The sequence below is a fragment of the Ornithorhynchus anatinus genome, chromosome X1 (genome assembly GCF_004115215.2).
Source record: "Ornithorhynchus anatinus isolate Pmale09 chromosome X1, mOrnAna1.pri.v4, whole genome shotgun sequence".
Lineage (NCBI taxonomy): Eukaryota > Metazoa > Chordata > Mammalia > Monotremata > Ornithorhynchidae > Ornithorhynchus > Ornithorhynchus anatinus.
The window spans coordinates 45,272,667-45,298,672 of NC_041749.1; positions in this window are offsets into that span (position 1 = coordinate 45,272,667).

A 26,006-nucleotide genomic window follows, 5' to 3' on the forward strand; every position below is an offset into this window, starting at 1 on the left:
GGAATCCCCAGGAGGTTGAAGACGTTGCAGCAAATCTTTCAGAAATGGAAGTAGACAAGCTGAAAAGCTGAATTGTTGCAGCTCAGGCTTCACCCCAAAGCTTTCCACTGCTTCCTCAGACTTCAGCTTTGAATTGTGTATTCACCTGGCTCTCAGAATGCATTGTGAAATTCTGCTATCACTGCAGCAACTTGTAGATGTGAAAAATGAAAACTCCCCACTCAGTGTGTACAGACAGCTGCCAGTACAGTCGGACTCAGCCTTGGGTGGACCAAAGCCAGATATAATCCAACAAAATAAATCTCAAAGAACACATAATCAGGGCACAATGGTATTTCCTTTCGTTGCCCTCACAAAAGGCATGCTCGTTCCCTAAGTGGTGTCAGATTCAATAGTCTAGAATAAATCTCCAGGAAGAAAGGTAAATTTCAGTGTGATTTATCACCCGATGCTCGTCCTTGACCTGGGTGGGTCATGTTGCATCGCCATGCTCAGGGTTATATCCGAAGAACAAGCTAGGGGACAGGAGGCTCATGGCATCCTGAGTCCTGAGGATGATTTGGCTATTGAGATGTGCCTGCAGTTGGAGATAGATTCATCTGTCCATGGGACTTGTGCGTTTAGGTGCGATGGGCAAAAGGAGTGAGAAGGCCAATGTCCGAGTAAGAGCCTGAGGTGAAGTATGCAAGGCATGTGCCAATTTGCCCCAGATTTAGAAGATCAGCTAAAGAGGCAACTGATTTAGGCCACCTCGACGATTGGCAAGTTGAAAGCCTCCGGCCTCCTTGGCCCTGGTGGCCACCTTCCATCACTTGGAAGCGGCGCCTGTAGGAACAAGCATCTGGGAGGGAAATGCGAGTCTCTAGAGCTGGTGAGGGTGGGTCAGAGGTCCCGAGAGAAACACACCAAGTTTGGCAGGAGGGCTGAACTTTCTTGTGAGTCATTGCATGACTCTGGATGACCTACATAACATTTACATCTGTCTGTCTCTCCTTTTAGACTATAAGCTCCTCGTGGGGAGGGAACATGTCTACCAACTCTCTTATATTGTACTCTCCCGAGCACTTTGTACAGTGTGCTGCACACAGTCAGCACTCAGTAAATGCCATGGGTTGATTGATTTGGGGAGGAAAGGGCAACACTTTTTCTCCTTCTCAGGATAATCTATCCGTCAACCAATCAGTGGCATCTACTGGGCCCTTACTGTGCACAGAGAATTATTCGAAGTTCTTGTGAAAGTATAATAACATAAATAGATACAATCCCTACCCTCAAGGAGCCTTCAATCTAATGGGGGAGACAGACAATAAAATAAATCATAGAACGGTGGAAATAACCAAATATAAAGATATGTACATAAGTGTTGAGGAGATTGGGGGAGGGATATCATCAAAGTGCTTAGAGGGTAATAATAATAATGTTGGTATTTGTTAAGCACTTACTATGTGCAAAGCACTGTTGTAAGCACTGGGGTAGATACAGGGTAATCAGGTTGTCCCATGTGAGGCTCACAGTTAATCCCCATTTTACAGATGAGGTAACTGAGGCACAGAGAAGGTAAGTGACTTGCCCACAGTCACACAGCTGACAAGCCTGCCCAAGCTATAAAAGCAACAGGCACTGAAATAGCTTTCCCAAGCCTTTAGCAGAGTGCCTGGCTCTTGATTTCACTTAAGGAATACCACTGCAACTACCATAGGGTGGTAAAAATGTGGAATATTCAGCAGCAGCAGCAGAATAATCCTGCAGTTGCTTCTGCTGTCCTCTCCCAAGCACTTAGTACAGTGCTCTACACCCAGTAGGCACTCAATACATGCTGTCAATTTAGTAAATGAATTAATAATAGGGTAATTCCTAAATTTAGAGAACCAGATAAGTGAAATCTATCAGTGGTACTTACTGAGTGTTTGCGCTTTGCAAAACACCTGCACTAAGCACTTGGGATGAAAGTTTATGTATTTGAAGAAAATATACACATTTTTTGAAAAAAGGGCAGCCTGAAGTTATGGACAGGGAATGGGTCTGCTAATTCTGTTGTATTGTACTCTCCAAGTTCTTAGTTCAATGCTCTGCACATAGTGAGTGCTCAATAAATACGACTGATTGACTGATGGAATTTAGAATTGATTTGAATCAAATTGGCCAAAATGGAATAAGGATTGGGTTTTCCTCCTGTGAAGTACATATTGGGTATTTGCCATATTTCTCCTGGGAACCTCTCAAAAAAAAATTTGGTACGTGAGTTATATGTGAAAGCACTTAGATTCTCCTTGAAGAAAACTGCTGCAGAAAGCCAAGCAATTCCTAACAGTGTTAATAATCACAGTTATTGTTTGGGAGACACAGAGCCATAAAGTGAACTTGGATGTGATTTCTGCTAAGTTCAAAACAATCAGATTTTATGATCAGTAACACAGTCGGTGATGATGGCTGTGTCCAAGGGTGTTTCCTAGCTGCGTTGTGCCTGTTGTGGTTGAGGGATCTCTTGATAATAATAGTGGTATTTGTTAAGCTCCTATTGTGTGCCACGCACTGTACTAAACACTGAGGTCGATACAAGCAATTTAGGTTGGACACGGTCCCTGTCCCACATGGGGCTCACAATCTCAATCCACATTTCACAGATGAGGTAACCGAGGCCCAGAGAAATGAAGTGACTTCCCCAAGGTCACCCAGCTGACAAGTGGCAGATCAGGATAAGAACCCGTAACCTTCTGACGCCGAGGTCCATGCTCTCTCCACTATGCCATGCTGTTTCCCATGAGAAACTTTGATCTTCAGGGATTCTCTGATGAGTATTGTTCCTCACTCTTGACTCTCCCACCTCTAATGCCTCTTTCATACTGTTCTCCTGGCACTCCCTCCCAGTTCAAGTCTGCCAGACCGCAGGTCCACCCACATTTAAATCATCCCGAAATCTCACCTCTTCCAAAAAGCCTTCCCGGATTAATTCACAGAACTCCGAGTTGCATCAACTCAACAGCTACCCTTAACACTTGTGTATCTCTAGATGGTAAGTTTCTGGTGGGCAGGGATGGTGACTACCAACTATATTGTATTGCACTCTCCTAAATGCTTAGCACAATGCTCTACACACAGTAAGTGTTCAATGTGATTCTTAGATTATTACTATTCTCACCCCATAGCATACATATGCATATTCATTTATACTGCATGACCAAGTGGAAAGAGCATAGGCCTAATAAGAATTACCCAATCGCGTTCTTGTAGAAGCAGCATGGACTAGTGAGGAAGATATGGACCTGGAAGTCAAGAGGATTTGGGTTCTAATCCCAGCTCTACCATTTGCCTCCTGTGTGACCTTGGGCAAGTCACTTAACTTCTCTGGGCCTCAGTTTCCTCAATTGTAAAATGGGGATTCATTACCTGTTCTCCCTCTTACTTCAGCTGAAAGCCTCATGTAGGACAGGGACTGTTACCGAACTAATTAACTTGTACCTATCCCAATGCTTAGAACAGTGCTTGATGCATAGCAAGAGTTTAGCAAATACCACAGTAATGGTTATTCTTAATAATTCAATGCCATAATTTCAGTTAGAATTATGCCAATGCTATATCAGTTGCTCACATAGGAGCATATGGCCTAATGGTCAGTATGATTGATGTTCCAGTGTCCAAACTATGGGACTTCCAGCTTCTTCCCCAGATCCAAGGCAATGAGTTTCCTTGGAGTTCTCCAACTCCCAGGCCAGGCTGGTTATGCTGCAGGCCCATTTGAGTGTTGGAATAGATGGTGTCTAGGGACCCCATCCAACCCAGGACAGCTGGATTCCTCCCTTGGGGCTTGGGGTCATGCAGGATCCTTGTCTTCTTTCTTTCTTGATTGATCAATTGCCTTTAAGCCGATGGTAAGGGGTTTCCGTCTGATGCAGAGGTGGATGGACAACCATTGGATGTTCGATGCTTTTGAGGAGTAGGGAGATACGGAATGAACATATTTTCAGAAAAATGATCTAGGCAGCAGAGTGAAATATCGACTGGAGAAGGAAGAGACAGGAGTCAGGGAGGTAAGTAAGGACACTGATACAATATTCAAGTAGGAAATTAGTGCTCAGATCAGTGTGATAGTAGGAGAGGAAAGGGCAGATCCTAGAAGCAGCATGGCTCAGTGGAAAGAGCACGGGCTTGAGAGTCAGAGGTTATGGGTTCTAATCCCGACTGCTGCTTGTCAGCTGTGTGACTTTGGGCAAGTCGCTTCACTTCTCTGGGCCTCAGTTACCTCATCTGTAAAATGGGGATTAAGACTGTGAGCCCCACGTGGGCTACCTGATTACCTTGTAGCTCCCCAGCACTTAGAATAGTGCTTCGCACATAGTAAGCACTTAATAAATACCATCATCATCATTATTATTATTATCCTAGAGATGTTGTGAACAGATAAGATTTCATGAAAGATTAATTGTGCAGGTGGAGTGAGAGCTGAGTTGAGCAAAATGCCAAAGTAATGGGCTTGTGAGGCAGAGAGGATGGTGGGAAAGGCTGGGCTTGGATAAGGTCTGGATGAGATGAAGGGTTCCATTTTGGACATGTTAAGTTTGATGTGTTGATGGGACCTCCAAGTAGTAACTTTACGAAGGCAAGAGGAAATACAAGACTGCAGAGAAGGAGGTTCTACAGGTGCATTTGCTGCCCAATGCATCGAACCAATTAGGAAGGTCCCCCTCTCCCCTGGAAGGTCCCTTTAATAACTGTGGTATTTGTTAAGTGCTTACTATGTGCAAAGCACTGTACTAAGCACTGGCGTTTTTTGAGACCAAGAAAAGTGAAGTGAATTCCCCAAGGTCACATAGCAGACAAGTGGCAGATCCAGGATTAGAACCCAGGTCCTTCTGACTTTGAGGCCCATGGTTTATTCACTATACTGGTTTATGGAAGATGTCGGGAAGATGGATCTTATTTAAAATGCACAAGCCACAGACCAGTGGGCTATTTGTCATTGCTAATTATTCCGACATGGCACTTTGAAATGTCGTGCTGTATTTACACGCTGGCTAAGGGACTCTGCTCAGCATGACAAGACCACTGTATGCAGATTGTTACAGGAGGGCAGCTCATGGACCAATGCAGCCTGGACAGGGAAGACAGTACCCTGGAAAGAAGTTTCCTTGACAGGAAAATGTTGATCGTTTCTTTATGGTTGAACCAAGTCATAGCTGGATTCGCTCGACACAGTCACAAGCTCTTGCTGGCCATCCTTGCTCAAATGCACACAAAGTGGTCACAGCATTGCAAGGGGAGAGCTGGATGCGATGAAAGACACGAACCATGTAAATGGACTTACTTTCTCATTTGCCCTCAGTATTTGGAAGATTTTTTCTGCTTGTTTGAAAGCCTCTAAATAAACGGTGACCAGCTGTTATTCTTCTGAGTAACACGGACATCCATTGTGGCTTTTTTCAAATCAAAGTCTAAGGAGGAAGAGGCCGGACTTCTTTGGAAGGGACAAATCAAAGTTAAGTTCTGGTTGTTTTTTTTATGGTACTTGTTAAGGGCCTACAATGTGCCAGGCACTGTACTAAGCACTGGGGTAGATGCAAACTAATCAGGTTGGACACAGTCCGTGTCCCACAGACTATGAGTCTTAAGCCCTATTTGACAGATGAGATAACTGAGGCAAAGAGGAGTGAAGTGATTTGCCCAAGATCACACAGGAGACGAGTGGCGGAGCTGGGATTAGGACCCAGGTCCCTCTGATTCCTATGCTTGTGCTCTATCCACTATGCCACACTGCTTGATTTTGCACCCACTGATGGGGTGAAGCTCACAGAGTAAAAATCTTCATGGAGGCATCATGTGTTTCTGTGTTTTCACTGCGCATTTTGGATAGGACAGGGCTAGGGGATTATAGAATGTCTGCCTGCCAATTCATACCCTTTTTCACCTGGGGTGGGAATGGGATTGGTGGAAATGTTTTTGGGCCCATGTGTGATAGAAACAGTGAATGACAGTGTGAGTTTTCCTTATGTATGATGTTCTGCAAGAATGCAACCCCCAAACTCTTGGAGTTTTGGGTGGACACCCATAGATGCTGGACCCCAGACAGATAAGATACATGGGAAACACATGAGTACTTTAGCTGTGTCTGCATGAGGCAGGTTTTAGGTTGTAGGCTAGGCCAGGGACCTTGTTTGTGGTAATTGTACTCTCCCAAATGTTTAAAATCTTGCTCTTCGCCATCTATTAGTTGGTTTGGGGTAATTTATGAGCCAAGGGTATTTGTGGATCAGCCCCAGAAGGAACTTTGCCAGGCTGTGACATCTGAGCAGGGACTATTTTAATAATAATAATAATAATGTTGGTATTTGTTAAGCGCTTACTATGTGCCGAGCACTGTTCTAAGCGCTGGGGTAGACACAGGGGAATCAGGTTGTTCCACGTGGGGCTCACAGTCTTCATCCTCATTTTACAGATGAGGTAACTGAGGCACCGAGAAGTTAAGTGACTTGCCCAAAGTCACACAGCTGACAAGCGGCGGAGCAGGGATTCGAACCCATGACCATGATTTTTAGAGAAGCAGTATAGCCAAGTAGAAAGAGCACAGGCCTGGGAGTTAGAAGGCCCAGATTCTAATCCCAGCTCTGCCAGTGGTCTGCTGTGTAACCTTGGGCAAGTCACTTAATCTCTCTGGGCCTGTTCTCCCATAAGATGGGGAGAAGATTCCTGCCCTGTCTTCCTCTAAGACTCTGAAATAAGGTGGACAGTTACTGGGCCCAAACACCAGCTCCAGAGCATTGTGCACTGAATAAATGCCATAATGATAATACTAGTAAGTGGAATAAATGTGGCTGCGGTAGTGGGAGGAAGGCATAATAATGATGATGATGATAGTTACCATAGCCACTCTTACCTCCCTTAGTTCCAGCCTGACCACTGGGGTGTTGGACAAGGAGTGAGAAGATCTGGTTCTGGCCTGGGATTTGCCCCGGGAGACATTGGATAAGTGGTTTCCTATCCCCACGCTCTCGCCTATTCCTGGGGATTATAGCTCCAGCGTTCGTGCAGTGGAGCAGTAGTGGGTGGGCCTGCCTCCCGATGAGAGTGAATCTCCGGAAGGTAGAGAGAGTCACTGTGGTAGAGGGACCTCTCCCCTTTTAGTTTTTTTTTTTAATGGTACTCTTAAACCCTGTGTGCCAGGGTTTGTTCCAAATGTTGGGGGTAGATACATGCTAATCAGGTTGGACACAGTCCATGTCCCACATGGGGTTCACAGTTTGTCAAGCAGTGTTCTGGAGATTGTGGTGTAAAACAAAAACTCAAATTTCCAGAGCACTTTTGTTGTCCCCAAACACTTTAACGTGAACTCTCAGTTTGTCCTCACATCATCCCTGTGAAGTTGGGAGAAACAGAGATTATTCTAGCCATTTTACAGTTGTGGGATGAACTGAGGACTAAAGAGGTCAAGTGACTTGCCCAAATCACCCGGCAATCCGGTAACAGAGCTGGGACTAAAACTCAGGGCCTCTGACTCCCAGACCCATGCTCTTCCCTCAAGGATGCACTGCTCCTCTACACATCTGGGTGACAAAAGCCCTGGAGAAGGCCCAGATAAGAACATCTGGAATGGAGGGGTTAGGAGGAAGATTTTGTGGGAAAAAGTTAAAGAAATTGGGACTCTGTAGAGCTTTGCAAGGAAACAGCTCAAGGGAGTCTTGGCAACCACCTTCAGGGGTAGGAAGGGTTTTCCTAGGGAGAAAAGTTATCCTGTTCACCTCATCTCTGGGAGGACAAACAGTAGGGGAGAACCATAAATGAAATCAGGAGAGATGTTTTTTCGAATATTAGGAAGACTTTCTCAACTCTCAGCCTGTGTAAACTCCAGATAGGCTACTGAGCAAGACTGTGAGGTTGTTTCCCTTCTTGGGCATCTTTAGGGAAAAAAGCTAAGCTTAGCACAAAGAGCCAGAACTGAGAATCAGGAGGCTCGGGTTCTAATCCCAATTCTGCTACCAGCCTGTTGTTTGATCTTGGGCAAGTGACTTCACCAATCTGGGCCTTAGTTTCCTCAACCATAAAATAGGATAAGATGGATTGCGAACCCTATGTGGGATGGGCATTGTGTCAGATCTGATAACCTTGTATTGAACCCAGTGTTCAGCACATAGTGAATGCTTAATAATGCCATAACAGTGATTGAGAGGTAGTGATTGAGAGGCTTAGAGGATAGAGCACGGGCCTGGGAGTCAGAGGGACCTGGGTTGTCATCCTGGCTCTGCCACTCTGCTGTGTGACCTTGGACAAGTCACTTGACTTCTCTGTGCCTCAGTTACTTCCATCTGTAAAATGGGGATTAAGGCTGTGAGCCTTATGTGGGACAGGGACTGTGTCCAACCCAATTAGCTTGTATCTGTCCTCATGCTCAATACAATGCCTGGCACATAGTAAGTGCTTAAGAAATACCACAGTTATTATTATAATTTTTATCACTATTGAAAAAAGATGGTAGTTCTCTGGTGTGCCTGGTCACTCTCCTGCATGGAGACTTAGGAATGGCCTAGAGGACCTTTCTTGTTACCAACCTAATTAATCAGTGATGCTCACTGAGAGCTTACTGTGGGCAGAGCACTGTACGAAGTGACAGAACGTACAAGGAGTTTACAATCCAGAGGGGAGTGTCAGACATCCCCAGCTCTGGGGCTTTAGAACTTGGAGGTTTTGGAATTCTGGGGTTATAGGATTGTGGGGTTCTGGAATCTTCATCTTATAGTGTTCTGGAATTCTAGAATTCTTTCTACTTTCCTTCACTGATGGCTCAGATCTGTTCAAGGGAAGACTTCCAAGAGAGTGAACTCTAACACTGCAGTCCCTCTCTCCCTCCTGCCCCCAACTTCCCCTGCTCAGTTTCTTATTGCGTTTGGTGCCATTTTCCTCAGGATGATCTCAGTCTTTAAACTATGATGGTTTTAGCTGGATTAAGGGCCTATATTGTTGCTGAGGAAGGAGGAGGGGCCTCCATAATTGCTGTTTAAATCTACCTAACAATAGCCACATGTTGAGCGAGATTTTTTTTGCAAGTTATTAAATATGAACACCACTCTTCCCTTTCTCCCCATAAAGTGTCTTTGTTTTGAATGCTGGAAAGCACTTGGAGGAGGGTTATCAAGAGACCAGGAAAAATGGATTAGTGCCCATGCCACTTGGGGAGGCATCATCTTGTCCCCCAACCTCGCCACCACGTGCACACACACTCTTACCTTTCCGCCTGCCAGTGACAGTATTGGAAAGGATAGGATTAGCACTAAGGTTGTGCGGGGAGCTCTGCCAGGGCCAGGACCCTGGGAGCTAGGGTTCCCTGAGTTACCCTGGTGGGAAGGGGCTGCCTGTTGGTATGCGCTTTGGGAAGCAGCAAACGCATGGAGAAGACAGGGCATTTTGGAGTCACCATAGCCACCCCGGCCACCCTACAGAAAGATTCCTTCTCTGCAGACTGGCTCATGAGAAGCCGTTCAGAACAATGAGAGGTAAAAATGCAGACTAAATGATGACCAAAAGCAAAAACTGTTTTCAGTTTTGCCATTGAGCAAACCCAGATTTTCCATTGGTGGTTCTTTCCTCGGCTAGCGGCCAACTGCTTTGGTCAGAGCAGGGCTCCCGCCAGGTTTCCGTTCCAGACAGGTCTGTGGGCAAACCAGTCACGAGAGAAGTTTTCTTCCTTTTCCTCAAAGGGAAGTCCTGAGAAATAGATTCCCCTCTACCTAAACTCTCTGATCTCCTACTAAACTAAGTCTACCCACTCCACTCCTCTAACACCAACCTATGCTCTGTACCTTGATCTCGTCTATTCAACTACTGACCCATTGCCCACATCTTCCCCCTGGCCTGTAACTTCCTCCCTTTAAAATGTTAGAGACCATCACTCTCCCCATCTTCAAAGCTTTATTAAAATCACCTCTCCTCCAAAAGGCCTTCCCTGAATGAGCCCTTTATTTTCACTACTCACCCTCCCTTCTGCAATCAACTATGCAGTTGGCTTTGTACACCTTAGGCACTTTCCCTCTAGACTGTAAGTTCCTTGTGGGAAGAGAATGTATCTACCAAATCTATTATATTGTAGTCTCCCAAGGGCTTAGTACAAGTGCTCTGCACACAGTGAGCCCTCAATAAACACCACTGATTGTTTGATTTGATACTCACCCTGGCCCACAGCACTAATGTAAATGTCTTTACACCTTACTGTTTCCCTTATCTGTAATTTATTTTAAAGCCTATCTTCTCCTGAATCAATCAATCTGTGGTATTTATTGAACACTTACTGTGTGCAGAGCACTGTTCTAAGCACTTGGGAAAGTATAATAATACAGAATTAGTTGTATACTCCCTGTCCAAAGGAGTTTAAGCTCTCACAAGGACTGTAAACTCCTTGTAGGTAGAAACTGTGTCTTCCAACTCTATTATATTGTACTTTCCCCAGCACTTAGCACACAGTAGGTGCTCAGTAAATATCACTGATAAATTCCCTTAGACAAGTGTTTGCTTAATAAATACTATGACTAGTACTAGTTTCACTGTCTCTCCCCCCTCTCCCGCCCCCACACAAAAAACCATCTCCCCCTGCCTATGTTAATCCCCTGCTAGGATTTCAGCCTGTTCTCTCTTACCATGGCATCCTCAAAGGAAAGTGTTCATAGATGCAGACTTTGTTCAATCAGTCAGTATTTACTGAGTACTTTCTGAGTGCGGACCTCTGTACTAGACACTTGGGAGAGTACAATATAACAGAGTAGGTAAATATGCCCCTAAATCACAGTGAGTTTACAGTCTAGAGGGCAGCCAGGCATTAATATATGTAAATCAATTATGGATATGGACATAAGTGCTATGGGCCTGAGGAAGTGGTGAATCAGGAATGCAAGTCCAAGTTCATGGGCACCATGGGATTGGTAGTAGAGGAAATGAGGGTTTAGTTGAATAATGCCTCTTGGAGAAGAAGTGCTTTTAATAAGGCTTTGAAAGTGGGTAGAGTGATAGTCTGCTGGATATGAAGAGGGAGGGAGTTCCAGGCCAAAGACAGGTTGTGGGGGAGAGGTCAGTGACTAGATAGATGAGATTGAGGTACAGTGAGTAGGTTGGCATTAGAGGAGTGACGTGTGTGGGCTGCGTTGTAGTAGGAAATCAGGGAGGTAAGTTAAGAGGGGGCAAGATACTTTAAAGTCGATGGTAAGGAGTTTCTGTTTGATGTGGAGGTGGATGGGCAACCACTGGAGGTTACTGAGGAGTGGAGAAACATGGACTGAACTGTTCTGTGTAAAAATGATCACCATAAATGTGATACTACAGGAAAAAAGAGAGGCGGTGATTTCCTGTTTTCATTTTCGACACCTAGACAGGGAGAGAAAATAATCTTGGGCCTCCCTACTCTTTGCTCGCACTCATCCCCTTGACCTGGGGTGTAACTCTTTGGTCTCCTCATGGGTCTCTGGGCTGGTTAAAGCGAAAGTCTGACTTCAATCAATCAATGGTTTTTATTGAGTGCTTATTGTGTCCTCTAGACTTTAAGCTTGTTGTAGACAGGGAATGTGCCTGTTTATTGTTGCATTGTACTCTCCCAAGTGCTTAGTGCAGTATTCCACACACGGTAAGTGCTCAATATATACAATTTAATGAATGAATGAATACAGAGCACTGTACTAAACACTTAGGAGAGTAGAGTACAATAGAGTTGGGAGATCTATTATCTGCCCTCAATGACCTTAGTGACCAGAGGGACATGGCGGGAAGATCTAGTGATAATAGCTGTCATTGGGATCTGTGAAAGCCATTCTCAGAGCACAGTGCTTTGACCAGCCAGTGGCATCAGCGTTGCCAAAGTGGTACTCAGATAAGCGTCAGATTCTTGACCTTTGAGGGTTGTCTTTCTCCCATCGAGTTCAGATTAAATGTCGGTGAGACTTCCCTCTTGGAGGGAGAGAGGGGGAAATGACAGAAGCGGTAGAAGCCACCGTTTTTCAGAGGAGTGGCTGGCTTGAGCTCTCCACTCCGCCCCTGTTGACATCACACAAGATGATGTTTCCAATTCCCAGAAGCCCCACCTCTGGCAGTGGCATCATGGAAATTTGCTCAGTTCTGGGAGAAGCCAGTCAAACCCTGTTTTCCAGTAGCCCTGCAGATCCTTCTAATGGGTGAGTGGAGGAGAGAGCAGACAGGTGAGACGTTTGAGGCTCAGCTGGGTGAAATGAGACCCTGGGCAGGGTTACTCAGCAGGGAGGGTTCCTGGACCAAAGTTTTGGGAGCATGGGATCCAAAGGAATCGCTACTGTCTTCTCCCGCCACCCTCTGGTCACCATCCCCTCACTCAGACAAGCCTTTTGCTCAGCCTCTTATGTAGTTCCATGGCTCTGGCGATGCTGTGGCCAGTTGCTATCCATATTTTTCCTCTTGCTCCCTCTGTAGATATAAAGGCTGTGCTTACCTAGCTCTTCTTTCAGTTTGTCAAGGGTAGGGACCATGTCTCTTGTTCCTATTGTATTCTCTCAATCATTTAGTGCCGTGCTGTGTACCCTGAAGACATCCAGTCCAGGGCTCTGCCACTAGTAGGCACCCAGTTCAGTGCTCTGCATCCAAAAGGAAAAGCAGTGTGGATGAGGGGAAAAAGCATGGACCTAGGAGTCAGAGGACCTGTGTTCTCATCCTGGCTCTTCCACTTGCCTGCTGCGTAACCTTGGGCAAATCACTTAACAACTCTGCACCTCAGTTTCCTCAAATGTGAAATGGATCACCTTGTAACTGCCACAGTGCTTAGAAGAGTACCGGACATAACACTTAAATACCATTGTAAAAAAAGCACCCAATACAGTGCTCTGTATTCAATTAGGCACCTAGTACAGTGAAAACTCTGTACCCAGTAGGCACCCAGTACAGTTCCCTGGATCCAGTAGGTACCCAGTACAGGGCTCCACACACAGTAGGCCTCCAGTGTAGTGCTCTGTGTATAGTATGCATTCTCATATAATACCAATACCATATTGTTCATTAGGTCGATACCCAATACAACGCACTGCCCTTGGGCACCTAGTAAAGTACTCTGCCCATAGAAGGAGCACAGTAAATATTCACACTCAAAGATCTTGTCTCAGTAGGTCCCACAAGAGAAAAACAAGCCTCCTCACTCTGTAACTTGAACTTCAGGACCTTGAAAACTCAGTGTGTGCAAACTCATGGCCAGCTCTGGGAGCGTAAGAACCACAGCCTGGTGTGGACTTGCCCAGCAGCCCTGGACTAATGTGCACCAATCAATCAGCCAATCAGTCACAAAACCAGGGTACTCTATGTCCCGAGTTGGTTGCGACCTCTTCCTTTTGAGAGTTCTTGTGCGGCTTCAGGCAAAGGTGTTCGCCGGATGGCCCTTGGACCTGTCTTGCACCCATCGGAATGTTCGAGTCTCTGATTTGCATGGGATTGGCCATTTGGGACTGGTTCCCGGTTTCTCATCTGTTGCTAAACCACGTTATTTCCCACCGTCTCCTCAGATCAGAGAGGAGAAAGGGGCTTATTGTTTCAATCGGGCTGGCTTTGCGAGATAGGCCTGTCTCCCTTCCTTGGTATTCTGGGGGCCGCTAATAGGCACCTATTCGGCAGGCTTGGGTCTGCTAGTTAACACATCCACTTCTCGGGGAGATCAGCGTTTCCAGCCAAAGTGAAATTTGGAGACCAGAAAGGCCAGCCTTCTCCTCCTCACCATCCCCACGACACACCTAGCCGGCTGGAAGGATTTTCTCTAATCTAATCCCTGTCAGAAAAGAAACGATCAAACAATTCCAGCTTTAGGAACCAAATCCTTTTCTGAACTCTCACTATTTGTCTCCCTCTCTCTTTCTCTCTCTCTCTTTAGCAATGAAACACATTTCCAATTTCTCAGTGAAGGTTACTGTGGTTAGGGATTTACTATTTCGTTGCCCCGTTTTTAGTATTTAAATTTTCTTTACTATTCAATTCTGACTTTTCACTGACCCTTGAAGAATTGGCCTATTTCAAGGAGGGAGAAAAGATCTCATTATAGGAAATAAGAAAACTAGAGAGCGGGGTTTTAAAACTTTTAATGACTAAAACACAGAGCTCCAATTCACTATTGTATTGGGATTGAAATCGCTGTTTAGTTACAAGTATTTTAGGCCTAAATGGGTTGATGACATCTGTTTAATTTTAGATGTCTGGAATACATTCGGGAAATAATGAAATCCAAATGTATGACCAAATTAGAGAACAATTTTATCTGTTACAGAGAAGTTTTGAAAAGTCAGAGCAAACATTTTAACCAAACAAAGCTTCGGAGAGTCGGGCCAATTTCTGATCATCCTCTCTTTCCTTTCCCCCAGCGATCTCTCGGAGGAGAGACGGCAGTCCTTGGAGTGTCATATTTATGGGGCCTTATTATGCCCCATTTAGACATCATTGCAGCACCAGCCCCATTACCCCATCTCTCTGAAGGGCAGCTTCTCTTCTATGTTTGTTGGCGAAGTTGGAGCCTTTGAGAATGTCTTCCAGAAAACCAGGAAGCTTTCCGAAGAAATGGAGGGTGGTGCAAAGTACCTACTGTCTGACCAGACTGCATGTGGGAGGGAATGATGCTGTTTGGGGGAGGGGTCATGTGACCCGGTTTGGACACCACAGCCCGTGGCATCGGATGACATGGCGGTGCCCACACGGGGGCCGCTGGACACTGAGAGTGCTTTGGGGCAACTTTTCCTCAACTCGGGGTTCTGCCAGCCATTTATCCTTGCATGTCGGGAAGACTGAGTACTCCTCTCCCCCTTCCCCTGCCCGCACCACCAACACAAATGACATCACTGTTTAGCGGCCTGGTTTGGGGTGGAGCTTCTGTTTTGGACTATCTCTGGGAGGTGTCAAGATGTACACTCAGTCCTATTGCCCGGCTGCCCTCCTCCCTGCTGGGTTTTCAGGATGAGTTTTGCCAAGAATGGGAATTTGAGGAATATTCTTCTGACAATATAAGCCTGTTAGATTCCAGGGTGCCATGTTGTCCTGCAGAAGAAAATGCATGACTGGCGGCAAGTCAGTGGGTATTTCGGCCCAAGTTTTCTTTAATCGGGTTTTCCCTCAAAGCTCAGTCCTCACACTCTAGGACATTCTAGGAAGTTGAGCTCAGGACCTGCAAGTTGCTGCCACTCTTCAGACAAACTCCTGTGCCTCGATCCGTGTAATTTTTTTGTTTTAATCCTACCTGTCATGTGCTTTCTATGCACCCAGCACTATAGTAAACTCTGGGCTAGATCCAAGCTAATCAGGTTGGACACAGTCTATGTCCCATGTGGGGCTCACAGTTTTAATTCCCATTTAACAGATGGGGTAACTGAGGCCCAGAGAAGTGAAGTGACTTGCCCAAAGTCACACAGCAGAGAAGTGGCAGAGCCAGGATTGGAATCTCAGTCCTCTGATTCCCAGATCCTTGTAGTTTCCACTAGGTCATGTTTTGTCTTGGACTCTCTTGAAAGGCCTGTAGGATGCGCCTCTTCAAGACCCCCCAGAAGAGGTCAGCGTCCTAGCTGGTGGCACAATATTTCCTCTGTCCCCCTTCTTCTGGCTCCATAAGGCTGCCACATGTGGAAGGCTTTTAGTGGTGGTGGCATTTAGTGTTCTTCCTGTGCTGGACACCATTTCCTGTGGTCGGCTTCCTAGCGTGTGCTCCAGGCTGCCAATAAACTGCCCGGGTGGCTGGTTTTCTACTCGGCCTCATGGAAGCAAGCTGTTCACGATGGAAGGGGATTCCTGAAATCCGGGGGATGCGTTTCTTTCTGAAAGGTCATTTCCTTGCACCAAGTCCTTGCACCCTCTCCCTCCTCTGGGTTTACACCTTTCAAATATTTGTCCACCTTTATCATCTCTCCCCACCTCTTCATTGTGAATCTGGCTGAGGGACTTGTGTTTAACTGCCATTATCTTCCCTTGTAAATCACTCCCTCTCTTCCTCTAGTCACTGCTCCCCTCCCCCGTGGTTCCCCTTTCTCTCTCTCCATTCTATCTAACCCCACTCTCCTCCACACACCCTCTCTTTCCCCACATCTCCTTTAGCTCCTTGCTTTCCATCTTCCCTGCCTTCCCTTCTTGTATCTCCTCATCCACTCTCTTCCCCCTTATCCATTCATTCTCTACCTACAACGACCACTTTTTTTTTTTTCAACCTCCATCCTGGAGCACCTCACATCAGTCTCCCATCATTCCAGTGCCATTAGTCTGCTTAAGAAGCAACATGACCTAGTGGATAGAGTACAGGCCTGGGAGTCAGAGGCCACGGGTTCTAATCCCAGCTCTGCTGCTTGTCAGCTGTGTGACTTTGGACAAGTCACTTAACTTCTCTGTGCCTCAGTTACCTCACCTGTAAAATGGGGATTAAGAGTGTGAGCCCTACGTGGGACAACCTGATTACTTTGTATCTACCCCAGTGCTTAGAACAGTACTTGGCACATGGTAAGTGCTTAACAGATACCATCATTATTATTCTTATTATTATTGTCTGCTCTGTGACCTTGAGCAAGTCTTTTCATTTCTCTGTGCCTCAGTCTCCTCTTCTGTAAAATGGCAATTCAATACCTGTTCTTCCTCCTACTTAGACTCAGAGTCCCATATGGGACAGGGATTTTGGCTAACCAGGTCAATTTGCATCTATTCCAATGCTTAGAATAGTGCTTAGCACATGTTAAGAGTTTAAAAATATCATTATTATATTATGTTATTAGTACAGTGCCTGGCACATAGTAAGCTCTTAAGTACCCTTTAAAATATCATTATTATCGACACCATCATTATTATTATGAACAGGACCCAGATCTCCAGGTGTGGTCTTAGCTTCTTCTACATCCTGAGATTCAAAATTGAGCCCCCTCCATTCCCAACCTGCATCACCCCATTCTTCAACCCCTCTCCACCCACCCACTCAGCCACATTGCAAAATGGCATTTTGTTGGCCCCTACCTGTCACTTTTAGCTCTCCTCTGCCATGGCTTGGACTTTTTAAATTCTCCTTCCCTAATACCATCTGTGCTTCCCGGATGCGCTTGTCTCCTCCCCCACCCCTCCTTACCAGCTAAGCCTCATTTTCTTCCTTTTGGCCCACATTTTGAACCTCTCTAGATCCTTCTGAATGATCTCCCTGTCAACACATCCTAAGTGAGTGGCATCTGCAAATTTCATTAACATGTGTGGTTGATCTCTGAGGGAGCTCTCCAGGCAGAAGAAGAGCAGTGTTAGCACCCTCTCTCCCCCTTCTCCCTCTCTTCCTCCTCTCTCCTGCCAGCAGTAGAGAAACTGGGGAGAGGGAGATAGATGGGTGCTAAACTCGGGACACATTTGGTACCTGTTGACTTCCTCCTGGAGGTCCCTGAGGTTCATGAACACGCCGGGACATTTCTCTGGGCTCAACTAGGCAGTGGGAAGCTTAAGCTTAGCAAGTGTTCGCCCACACCTCAGCACTGGACTGATCCTTTCCCCAGACGATCTAATCTCGGGTCCACCCGTCCCCAGAGCAGCAGCCCTGGCATGGCAGCCTGGAACGAGCACTCTCCCCGGTGGTGTTCTGGCCCTCTGCCCCTACTCCGATCCCCCCTTCCTCATTGGAGGCAGGCGCAGCTCTAAGCATGGCTCAGAGCCATATGCTCCCTTCTATCTGCCAGTACCGTTCACTTCGGCGCAGGTTTGGGGAAAAACTTTGGCCTCAGCGCATGTGAACCGGTTTCCCCGGTCTTTATTTGAAGGTATCTTGATGTGAGAGAAAAGTCCGCCACCCATGGACCTTGGTGTAGAAGGAAGGGCCTGAAGAATGCATTCTGCCCCATGGGGTGGCCCTGAGGACTAAGAGAGTGTGTCCACTGGGTCCCCCTGCAGGACCGCTGCTGGGGTCCTGGTAGGTTTGCAGAGCCGCCTCAACACTGGCTTCATACATTTGGCTGCCTCGAGGTAGAGAACAGTGTGCCGGCCCCTCCTTTGCCTCAGGACATCATTTCATTGCAGTGTATGTGTATGGGATGATATACTGAAGTCCATTTGAACCCTCAAGCCTAGAGCATTTCTTTGGGGCTGCTCTGACACCCCCACTTCTCCAGAACCAGTGGATTCCTTCCCTGATCCCTGTTCAGCCAGGTTCCACTTCCAAAATTGGTCTGGGGACTTGGAAATTTTTAACCACCCCACTGCTGCCTCACTTGCCATCTGAAAGCTATCCCTGGCCCACTCCTCACTAGCTACTCATCAGCCCTCCCGTGTCCATCATCTCAATTTGACCTCCTCTAGCCATGGACATTATGGATGGTCAGTCACCTCCCTCCCTTTCGTCCTCAACCTTTGAAGTATTTTTACTAGCTTGAATAGTGAGATTAAAGCACATTTCAATTCAGCCTTAGATAGTGATCAATCTTTAGTTTGTGATCATCAAGCACCTTTTTGCTGAATAGGAATTGTAAGGTAATTCTTCAAAGCATAAGTCTTTACATATATAATCCCCCAGATCTAATTCAACTAATTATTGGTATAGGTTTATATGTTTGCCCTTTGTATTTGAAGAAGATACCACTGACTATGAAAATCACCTATGAGCGCTTGTGTGACTGAAAAGGCCACATTCACAGTCCCATCCATATTGTGCATCCAAAAAAGCCATTCCTTGTTATGTTGTCCTGTTTAAAGCTTGCAGCACCTTGGTGCTGCTTTCTCTTTTGCCCACTTGTCTCTCATTTCTTACCAAGTGTTTGCTCCAAGAGAGCTACTCCATTCTTGTTGTCAGTGCCGCCATCCCGGTCTGTGATCGACGACTGACTCCCAGTTTTCAGTTGGGATCCAGAGATGTCTGAGCCTTTGTTTAACCAGATCCATAAATTGCTTCCTCTGTCCTCCCTACTTTTGGTTTCCCAGTTTCAGCTCTCCATGCTGTCTGGGACTCCCGCTGTCACTCCTTCTCCTCACACCTCCCACCCAGTTTGCTGGGTTAAGGTGAGCATAGCTTCATTGCTAGGAGATTGACTACATTCCAGCCTTGATTGTTTGTGATCCTGTTTTGCCATTTGATAATGAGTGTGTCCTGTAAGTGACACTGGTGGTTCTGCTCAACGAGCCTGCTGTGGCATCTGTGTGTGTGTGTGTGGTTTACTGGGTCTCCCAGCTGGGGAGAAACTTGGATCACATCACAGCTCTCCAGACCCATATAGAGCCTTATGGAGCCTTATACCATTCTGCTGCCATACTCTAACAGTTTCCCAAAAGAGACTGTAAGCTCACTGTGGGCAGAAAATGTGTGTTTGTTGTTATATCATAAACTCCCAAGCACTTAGGGCAGTGCTCTGCACACAGTAGGGCACTCACTAAATATGATTGACTGACTGACTGATGTGCTGGCCTTCTTAATTCTGTTTTCTGCTTCCCCGTCTATCACTGCAATGTTGGTCATTGGGCTGCCTGGGTGACATGCTTCTTCCATGGTGCTTAGCTCTGTGATGATCAAATAGTAATGTAAATATGTACATGTAGCTATATTGTGTTTTTCGTCACTGATTTTTAATGTATTTATATGGTTTGGGTAATGTTTTAAAATCCTGGCAATGCATGAATGCATTTAACATTATGTTCTAAGGGAAAAAACTACTTTGTTTAATAGTTTCAGTTTATGCACTGTCTTCCTGGAACCAGTTGGGAGCAGTCTAGCAATTTTTCACTTTTTTGGAATACTGCCTGTCATCTCCGACAGACAATTACTCTACCTACCTTCAAAGTCTTATGGAAGACAAATCTCCTTCAAGGGGCTTCCCTGACTAAGGCCTCATTTCCTCTTCTCCCACTCCCTTTTGTGTTACCCTGATTTGCTCCATTTATTCACCCTTCTCTCAGTCTCACAGCACTTACTTATATCTCCATAATTTATTTAGTTATAATCTTGTCTGTCTCCCCATCTAGACTGTAAGCTCGTTGTGGACAGGGAACTTATCTGCCAACTCTGTTATTCTATTATACTCTTCCAAGTACTTAGTACTGTGCTCTGCACATAGTAAGTGTTCAATACATTTGATTGATTGATTGAATGACCACAATCCCTTGAAAAGCTTAAAACAATAATTTCAAGTCAACACATTGTGGATGCCTCAAATGCAGGACTCATGCCTGCTTCCCTTTCCTCATCAGTAAGGCAGTAGACCAACATGTGCATGGGTGAGGTTCACCTGTTATCTCATTGGATGTTGGAGACATTCAACCTCTCACATGGGTCTGCTGGGAATAGAGAGAACAGGAAATTCTTTAAATATTTCATTGCAAAAGTACCCATTGATAGCTGGGTGTTCAAGGACTATTTATAAATATTCAATCAATCATATTTAGTGAGAGCTTACTGTGTGCAGAGCACTGTACTAAGTGTTTGGGAGAGTATAAACTAATAGAGTTGGTAGACACATTCCTTGCCCACAACAAGCTTACAGTCTAGAGAGTGAGACAGACATGACTATGAATAAATAAATTATGAGGATATGTGCATAAGTCCTTTGTGGGCCGAGGGAGAGGTGAATAAAGGGAACAAATCAAGGTGACAAAGAAGTGGGTAGGAGAAGAGGAAATGAGGGCTTAGTTAGGGAAGGCCTCTTAGAGAAGATGTGCCTTCAATAAGACTCTGAAAGTGGGGAAAGTAATTGTCTTTTAGATATGAAGAGGTTGGGCATTCCAGGCCAGAGGCAGGACATGGATGAGAGATCGGTGGTGAGATAGATGAGATTGAGGTACACTAAGTTGACAGAGGCGTGACGTGTCCTGGCTGTGTTGTAGTAGGAGAACAGGGAGGTGACACAGAAGGGAGCAAGGTGATTGAGTGCTTTGAAGTCAACTGTAAGGAGTTTCTGTTGATACAAGGAGGTGAATGGGCAACCACTGGAGGTTCTTGAGGAGTGAGGAAACATGGACTGAACATTTTTGGAGAAAAATGATTTGGGCAGCAAAGTGAAGGGAGGTCAGCAAAGTGGATGATACAGTAATCAAAGTGGAATAAGGTAAGTGCTTGGATTAACATGGTAGCAGTTTGGATGGAGAGGAAAGGGTGGATTTCAGCAATGTTGTGAAGGTTGAACTGACAGAATTTAGTGATAGATTGAATATGTAGGTTGAATGAGAGACATGAGTCGAGGACAACACCTTGAAACTGGAAAGGTGGTGGTATCGTCTACAGTGATGGGAAAGTCAAGGAGAGGACTGGGTTTGAGTGGGAAGATAAGAAGTTCCAGTTTGGACATGTTAAATTTGAGGGATCAGGGGGACATCCAAGTAGAGATGTCCTGAAGGCCGAAGGAAATGCGAGACTGCAGAAAAGAGAGATCAGGGCTGGAGATGTCGATTTGGAAAACATCTGCATAGAGGTGGTAGTTGAAGCAATGGGAATGAATGTGTTCTCCAAGGGAGTGGGTATAGAAGGAGAATAGAACGGGACTCAGAAGGAGACTGAGAATGAGCACCTGGAGAGATAGGAGGAGAACCAGGAGAGGGCAGTGTCAGTGAAGCCTAGGTTGGATAATATTTCCAGGAGAAGGGGGTGGTCAGCAGTGTCAGAGCAGCTGAGAGGTCAAGAAGGATTAGGATGGAGTAGAGACCATTAAATATGGCAAAAAGAAGATCATTGGTGACCTTTGAGTTGGTAGTTTCTGTGGAGTGAAAGGGATGGAAGCCAGGTTGAAGGTGGTCAAGGAGAGAATTGGGGAAGAGGAACTTGAGACAGTGAGTGATGACTACTCGCTCAAGGAGTTTGGAGAGAAATGATAGGAGGGAGATGGGGCAAAGACTAGAGGGAACTGCGGGGTCAGGGGAGGATTTTTTGGGTTTTTTTTAGGATGGGGAGACATGCATATGTTTGAAAGCAGTGGGGAAGAATCCACTGGAGAGCAAGCAGTCAAAGATGATAGGGAGAGAGGGAAGAAGAGAGGGGGCAAGTGTTTTGATAAGGTGCAACGGATGGGGTCAGATGCGCATTTGGAAGGGGTGGATTTTGAGGGAAGGCAGGAGATCTTTGCTGGGAAAGATGGGAAAGTTGAAGAGGCAGGAGGAGAGAGGGACTGAAGAGGAGCAGGGGAGGTTTTAGGGAGATAATGACTGATAGTTTCAATTTTCTCAATAAAGTAGGTGGCCAGGTCATTAAGAGCAAGAGATGGGGGGGGCAGGGATACAGGGGGTTTGAGAAGGGAGTTAAACATCTGGAAAAACTGGCGAGGGCAGTGCGCATGTGTGTCAACCAGGATGGAGAAATAATTTTGCCAGGCAGAGGGCAGAATTAAAGGATGCAAAGATGAACTTGAAGTGGATGAGGTTGGTCTCATATCTCAGTTTCAGACAGCAGTGCTCTGTGTCTCATGCACAATACAGAAGGAAGCAGACTGTGGAGGTAATCCTGGACTGTGGGTTAGTGAAATAAGATCCACAAAGGGATAGAGGAGCAAGGGAATTGAGTTCAATAGAGAGGATAGTGTTGAAGGCACCAATTTGGTCATCAAGAGAGAGCAGTTTGGGTACTGAGGCATGAACAAAAACTCCTCACTCTAGGCTTCAAGGCTCTCCATCACCTTGCCCCTTCCTACCTCTCCTCCCTTCTCTCTTTCTACCGCCCACCCCGCACGCTCCGCTCCTCTGCCGCCCACCTCCTCGCCGTCCCTCGGTCTCGCCTATCCCGCCGTCGACCCCTGGGTCACGTCCTCCCGCGGTCCTGGAACGCCCTCCCTCCTCACCTCCGCCAAACTGATTCTCTTTCCCTCTTCAAAACCTTACTTAAAAATCACCTCCTCCAAGAGGCCTTCCCAGACTGAGCTCCTCTTCCCCCTCTACTCCCTCTGCCATCCCCCCTTTACCTCTCCGCAGCTAAAGCCTCATTTTCCCCTTTTCCCTCTGCTCCTCCACCTCTCCCTTCCCATCCCCACAGCACTGTACCCGTCCGCTCAACTGTATATATTTTCATTACCCTATTTATTTTGTTAATGAATTGTACATCGCCTTGATTCTATTTAGTTGCCATTGTTTTTACGAGATGTTCTTCCCCTTGACGCTGTTTAGTGCCATTGTTCTTGTCTGTCCGTCTCCCCCGATTAGACTGTAAGCCCGTCAAACGGCAGGGACTGTCTCTATCTGTTGCCGACTTGTTCATCCCAAGCGCTTAGTACAGTGCTCTGCACATAGTAAGCGCTCAATAAATACTATTGAATGAATGAATGAATGATGACTTGAGAAAATTGGATGGAGTCAAAAGATTGGAGGTCTCTATGGGGAACAGGACAGATTTGTGGGGAAAAGGTGTGTGGAATAGAAGGCAAATGGAGAGGTTGTGATCAGATAGAGGGATTTCAGAGCTGGTGAGGTTAAAGATTGTACAGTAATTTAATAAATTGTAGATTGTTCTAGAAATAAGTTCTAGATTGTGCCTTTTGGATCCTCTATTAGATTCTCCCCAAACCTTAATACAGTGTTTCGTACAAAGCAGGCTCTTAGTCATATATAGTTGTGCTTTGTCTTAGAAGAAGGCACGGCTGATGGTGTGGTTCACCTATGTGTGGGTGTGTGTAGCTGAAAAGGCCAATGCGTAACCTACAGTCCCTGCCACATTGGGCACACAGACAGGTTGTCCATTGTGGTGCTTCATGTTCACAGAGCCTGGTGCTGTTTTCTCTTTCACTTCCTTGTCTCTTTCCATGTGAAGATTTTGCTTAAATAAATCTACCCCTTTCTTGATGGCAGTGAGAAGCAGCATGGCCTAGCATAAAGAACACGGGCCTGGGAGTCGGAGGACCTGGGTTCTAATACCAGCTCTGTCGCTTGCCTTCTGTGTGATATTGGGCAAGTCACTCAACTGCTCTGTGCTTCATTTGCTTCAGCTGAAAAATGGGGATTCAATATCTGTTCTATTACCCTCTTAGACTGTGAGCCCCATATAGGTCAGGGGCTGTGTCTCAACTGGTTATCTTGTATTCTCCCGAGCCCTTAGTGCAGTAGTTGACAAATCATCATCATCATCAGTGGTATTTACTGAGTGTTTACTATGAGCAGAGAAGGGTACTAAGCTCTTGGGAGAGTACAGTATGAAAGTTAGCAGACACATTTCCTGCCCACCTTGGGCTTACAGTCTAGAGGGAGAGCAGACATTAAAATAAATAAATAATGTAATTAATGCATAATTTAACGGTATTTACCTAAGTCCTGTGGGGTTAACGGTGGTAACAATTAAGCATGTTGCAATAATACATGATCAAGAACGCTAGGGAAGACATGACTATTTTTGAGAAGGCGAGAAGTTTGCCTAATTCACTGGAGTAGATCTAAGCTCCCCTGTAAACTTTAAGCCCCTTGGGGGCAGGGACCAACTCTACTGTATTGCACTTTCCCAAAACTCTTAGTACAGTGTTCTGCACTCAGTAAGTACTCAGTAAATGCCACTGATTGCCACTAATGTCATGATCCCCACTTGCCATTCGGGGTCTCCATCGGAGACAGAGTCCTGAGCCACTTGGGCTGTTGGTCTGGAGCAATCCGACATTGCTTCCAGTCTTGACTTCATTTGAAAATCCCTTAGCTGAGATCTGAGAGGTGAGACCCCATTTTTGGTAAGGTCCTGCTAATTATAGCTGTGCCACCCACAAACTCAAGCTTGGGGTACTGTCTTCCCAGAGAGAAATGAGACTTGTTAGAGAGGAGGTGAATGAAGGCAAGATGTGATGAGAGGGAGAAGAGAAAGAGAGAGTAAGTAACTCTGTGATTTTTCCCAGGGTATCATTTATAGCTTCAGGACTGAGTTGATGATGATGATAATGGTATTTGTTAAGAACTTGCTAATGGGAAGAGGGTGGGTCTTGCCCAAGGTCCCGTAGCAGGTAAGTGGCTGAGCCAGATCCGCTGAGACTCCTAACCCACAATCTTTTCATTAGGCTGCACTGCTTTGTCTGAGTCAGATTGTGCCCAGTGGGTAGAGCATGGGCTTGGGAGTCAGAAGGATCTGGGTTTTAATCCCGGCTCCACTATTTGTCTGCTGTGTGACCTTGGGCAAGACACTTCACTTCTCTGTGCTTCAGTTCCCTCATCTGTAAAATGGGCAGTGAGACTGTGAGCCCCATGTGGGATATGGACTGTCTCCAACCTGATTAGCTTGTATCTGCCCCAGTGCCTAGTACAGTGCCTGATACATAGTAAGTGCTTAACAAATACCATTACAAAACAAAACAACGTCCCCCCCCCCCCAGCCAATGTGGCACAGGGTGAAATGAGTAAGGAGTTGCACGGGCGGGGGACCTCATTGCACAGTACCCAAAGTGATGGTGGCATTATGTTGAAGCTGTGCTGGGGCACTGTAACCTGCCAGGTTGCCGCCTTGGTGACCCATTAGAGGGGAGGGGGCAGCAGACAAACAGAGGTCAGTAAGTAGAGCAGCTGGGGGAGAGGAATGACCAGCAGAGCAGGGAACTGGTGGAAGGAATCATGTGACTTCCTACAACAGTCTCTCCCTAGGAGTGGGACCTCTTACACCTAGCACTTAGCACATTGTGAGGAAGCACATAGAAGGTGCTGCCCTCTTTCCTTTACCCCTCACTCTCTCCACCCCCTCCCATCATCAGTCTCAAAGGACAGACTCCTTGATGAAGCAGATATACCTACTGACCCTTCACTACCCTGCCGTTTTCCAGAGCGATCAACATGAAGGATCCATCTCCAAGGCCCTACACTTGCCGGCAACTAATTAATCCATTTTTGACCAATCTTTATTGGACATTTTTCTGTCACCCGGGTAAAGACCCTCGGTAACTCGATTATGTGGTGGAGTCCTTAACCTTATCATTCTGTTGTTTTCAGCTCAGTTGACAGAGGGATCACTAGTGGAGCCGTAATTGGCATTTACAATGTTTGCCAGTGTTAGGTGACTCGTAACTTAATGCCATAACTATAGGCACGATGAATTATAGGGTCATTAAAGGGCTTCAACTATTCACATGGCATGGAACATAGAGAATCTGGTAATATTTGGCTAGTAACACGCCATATCCCAG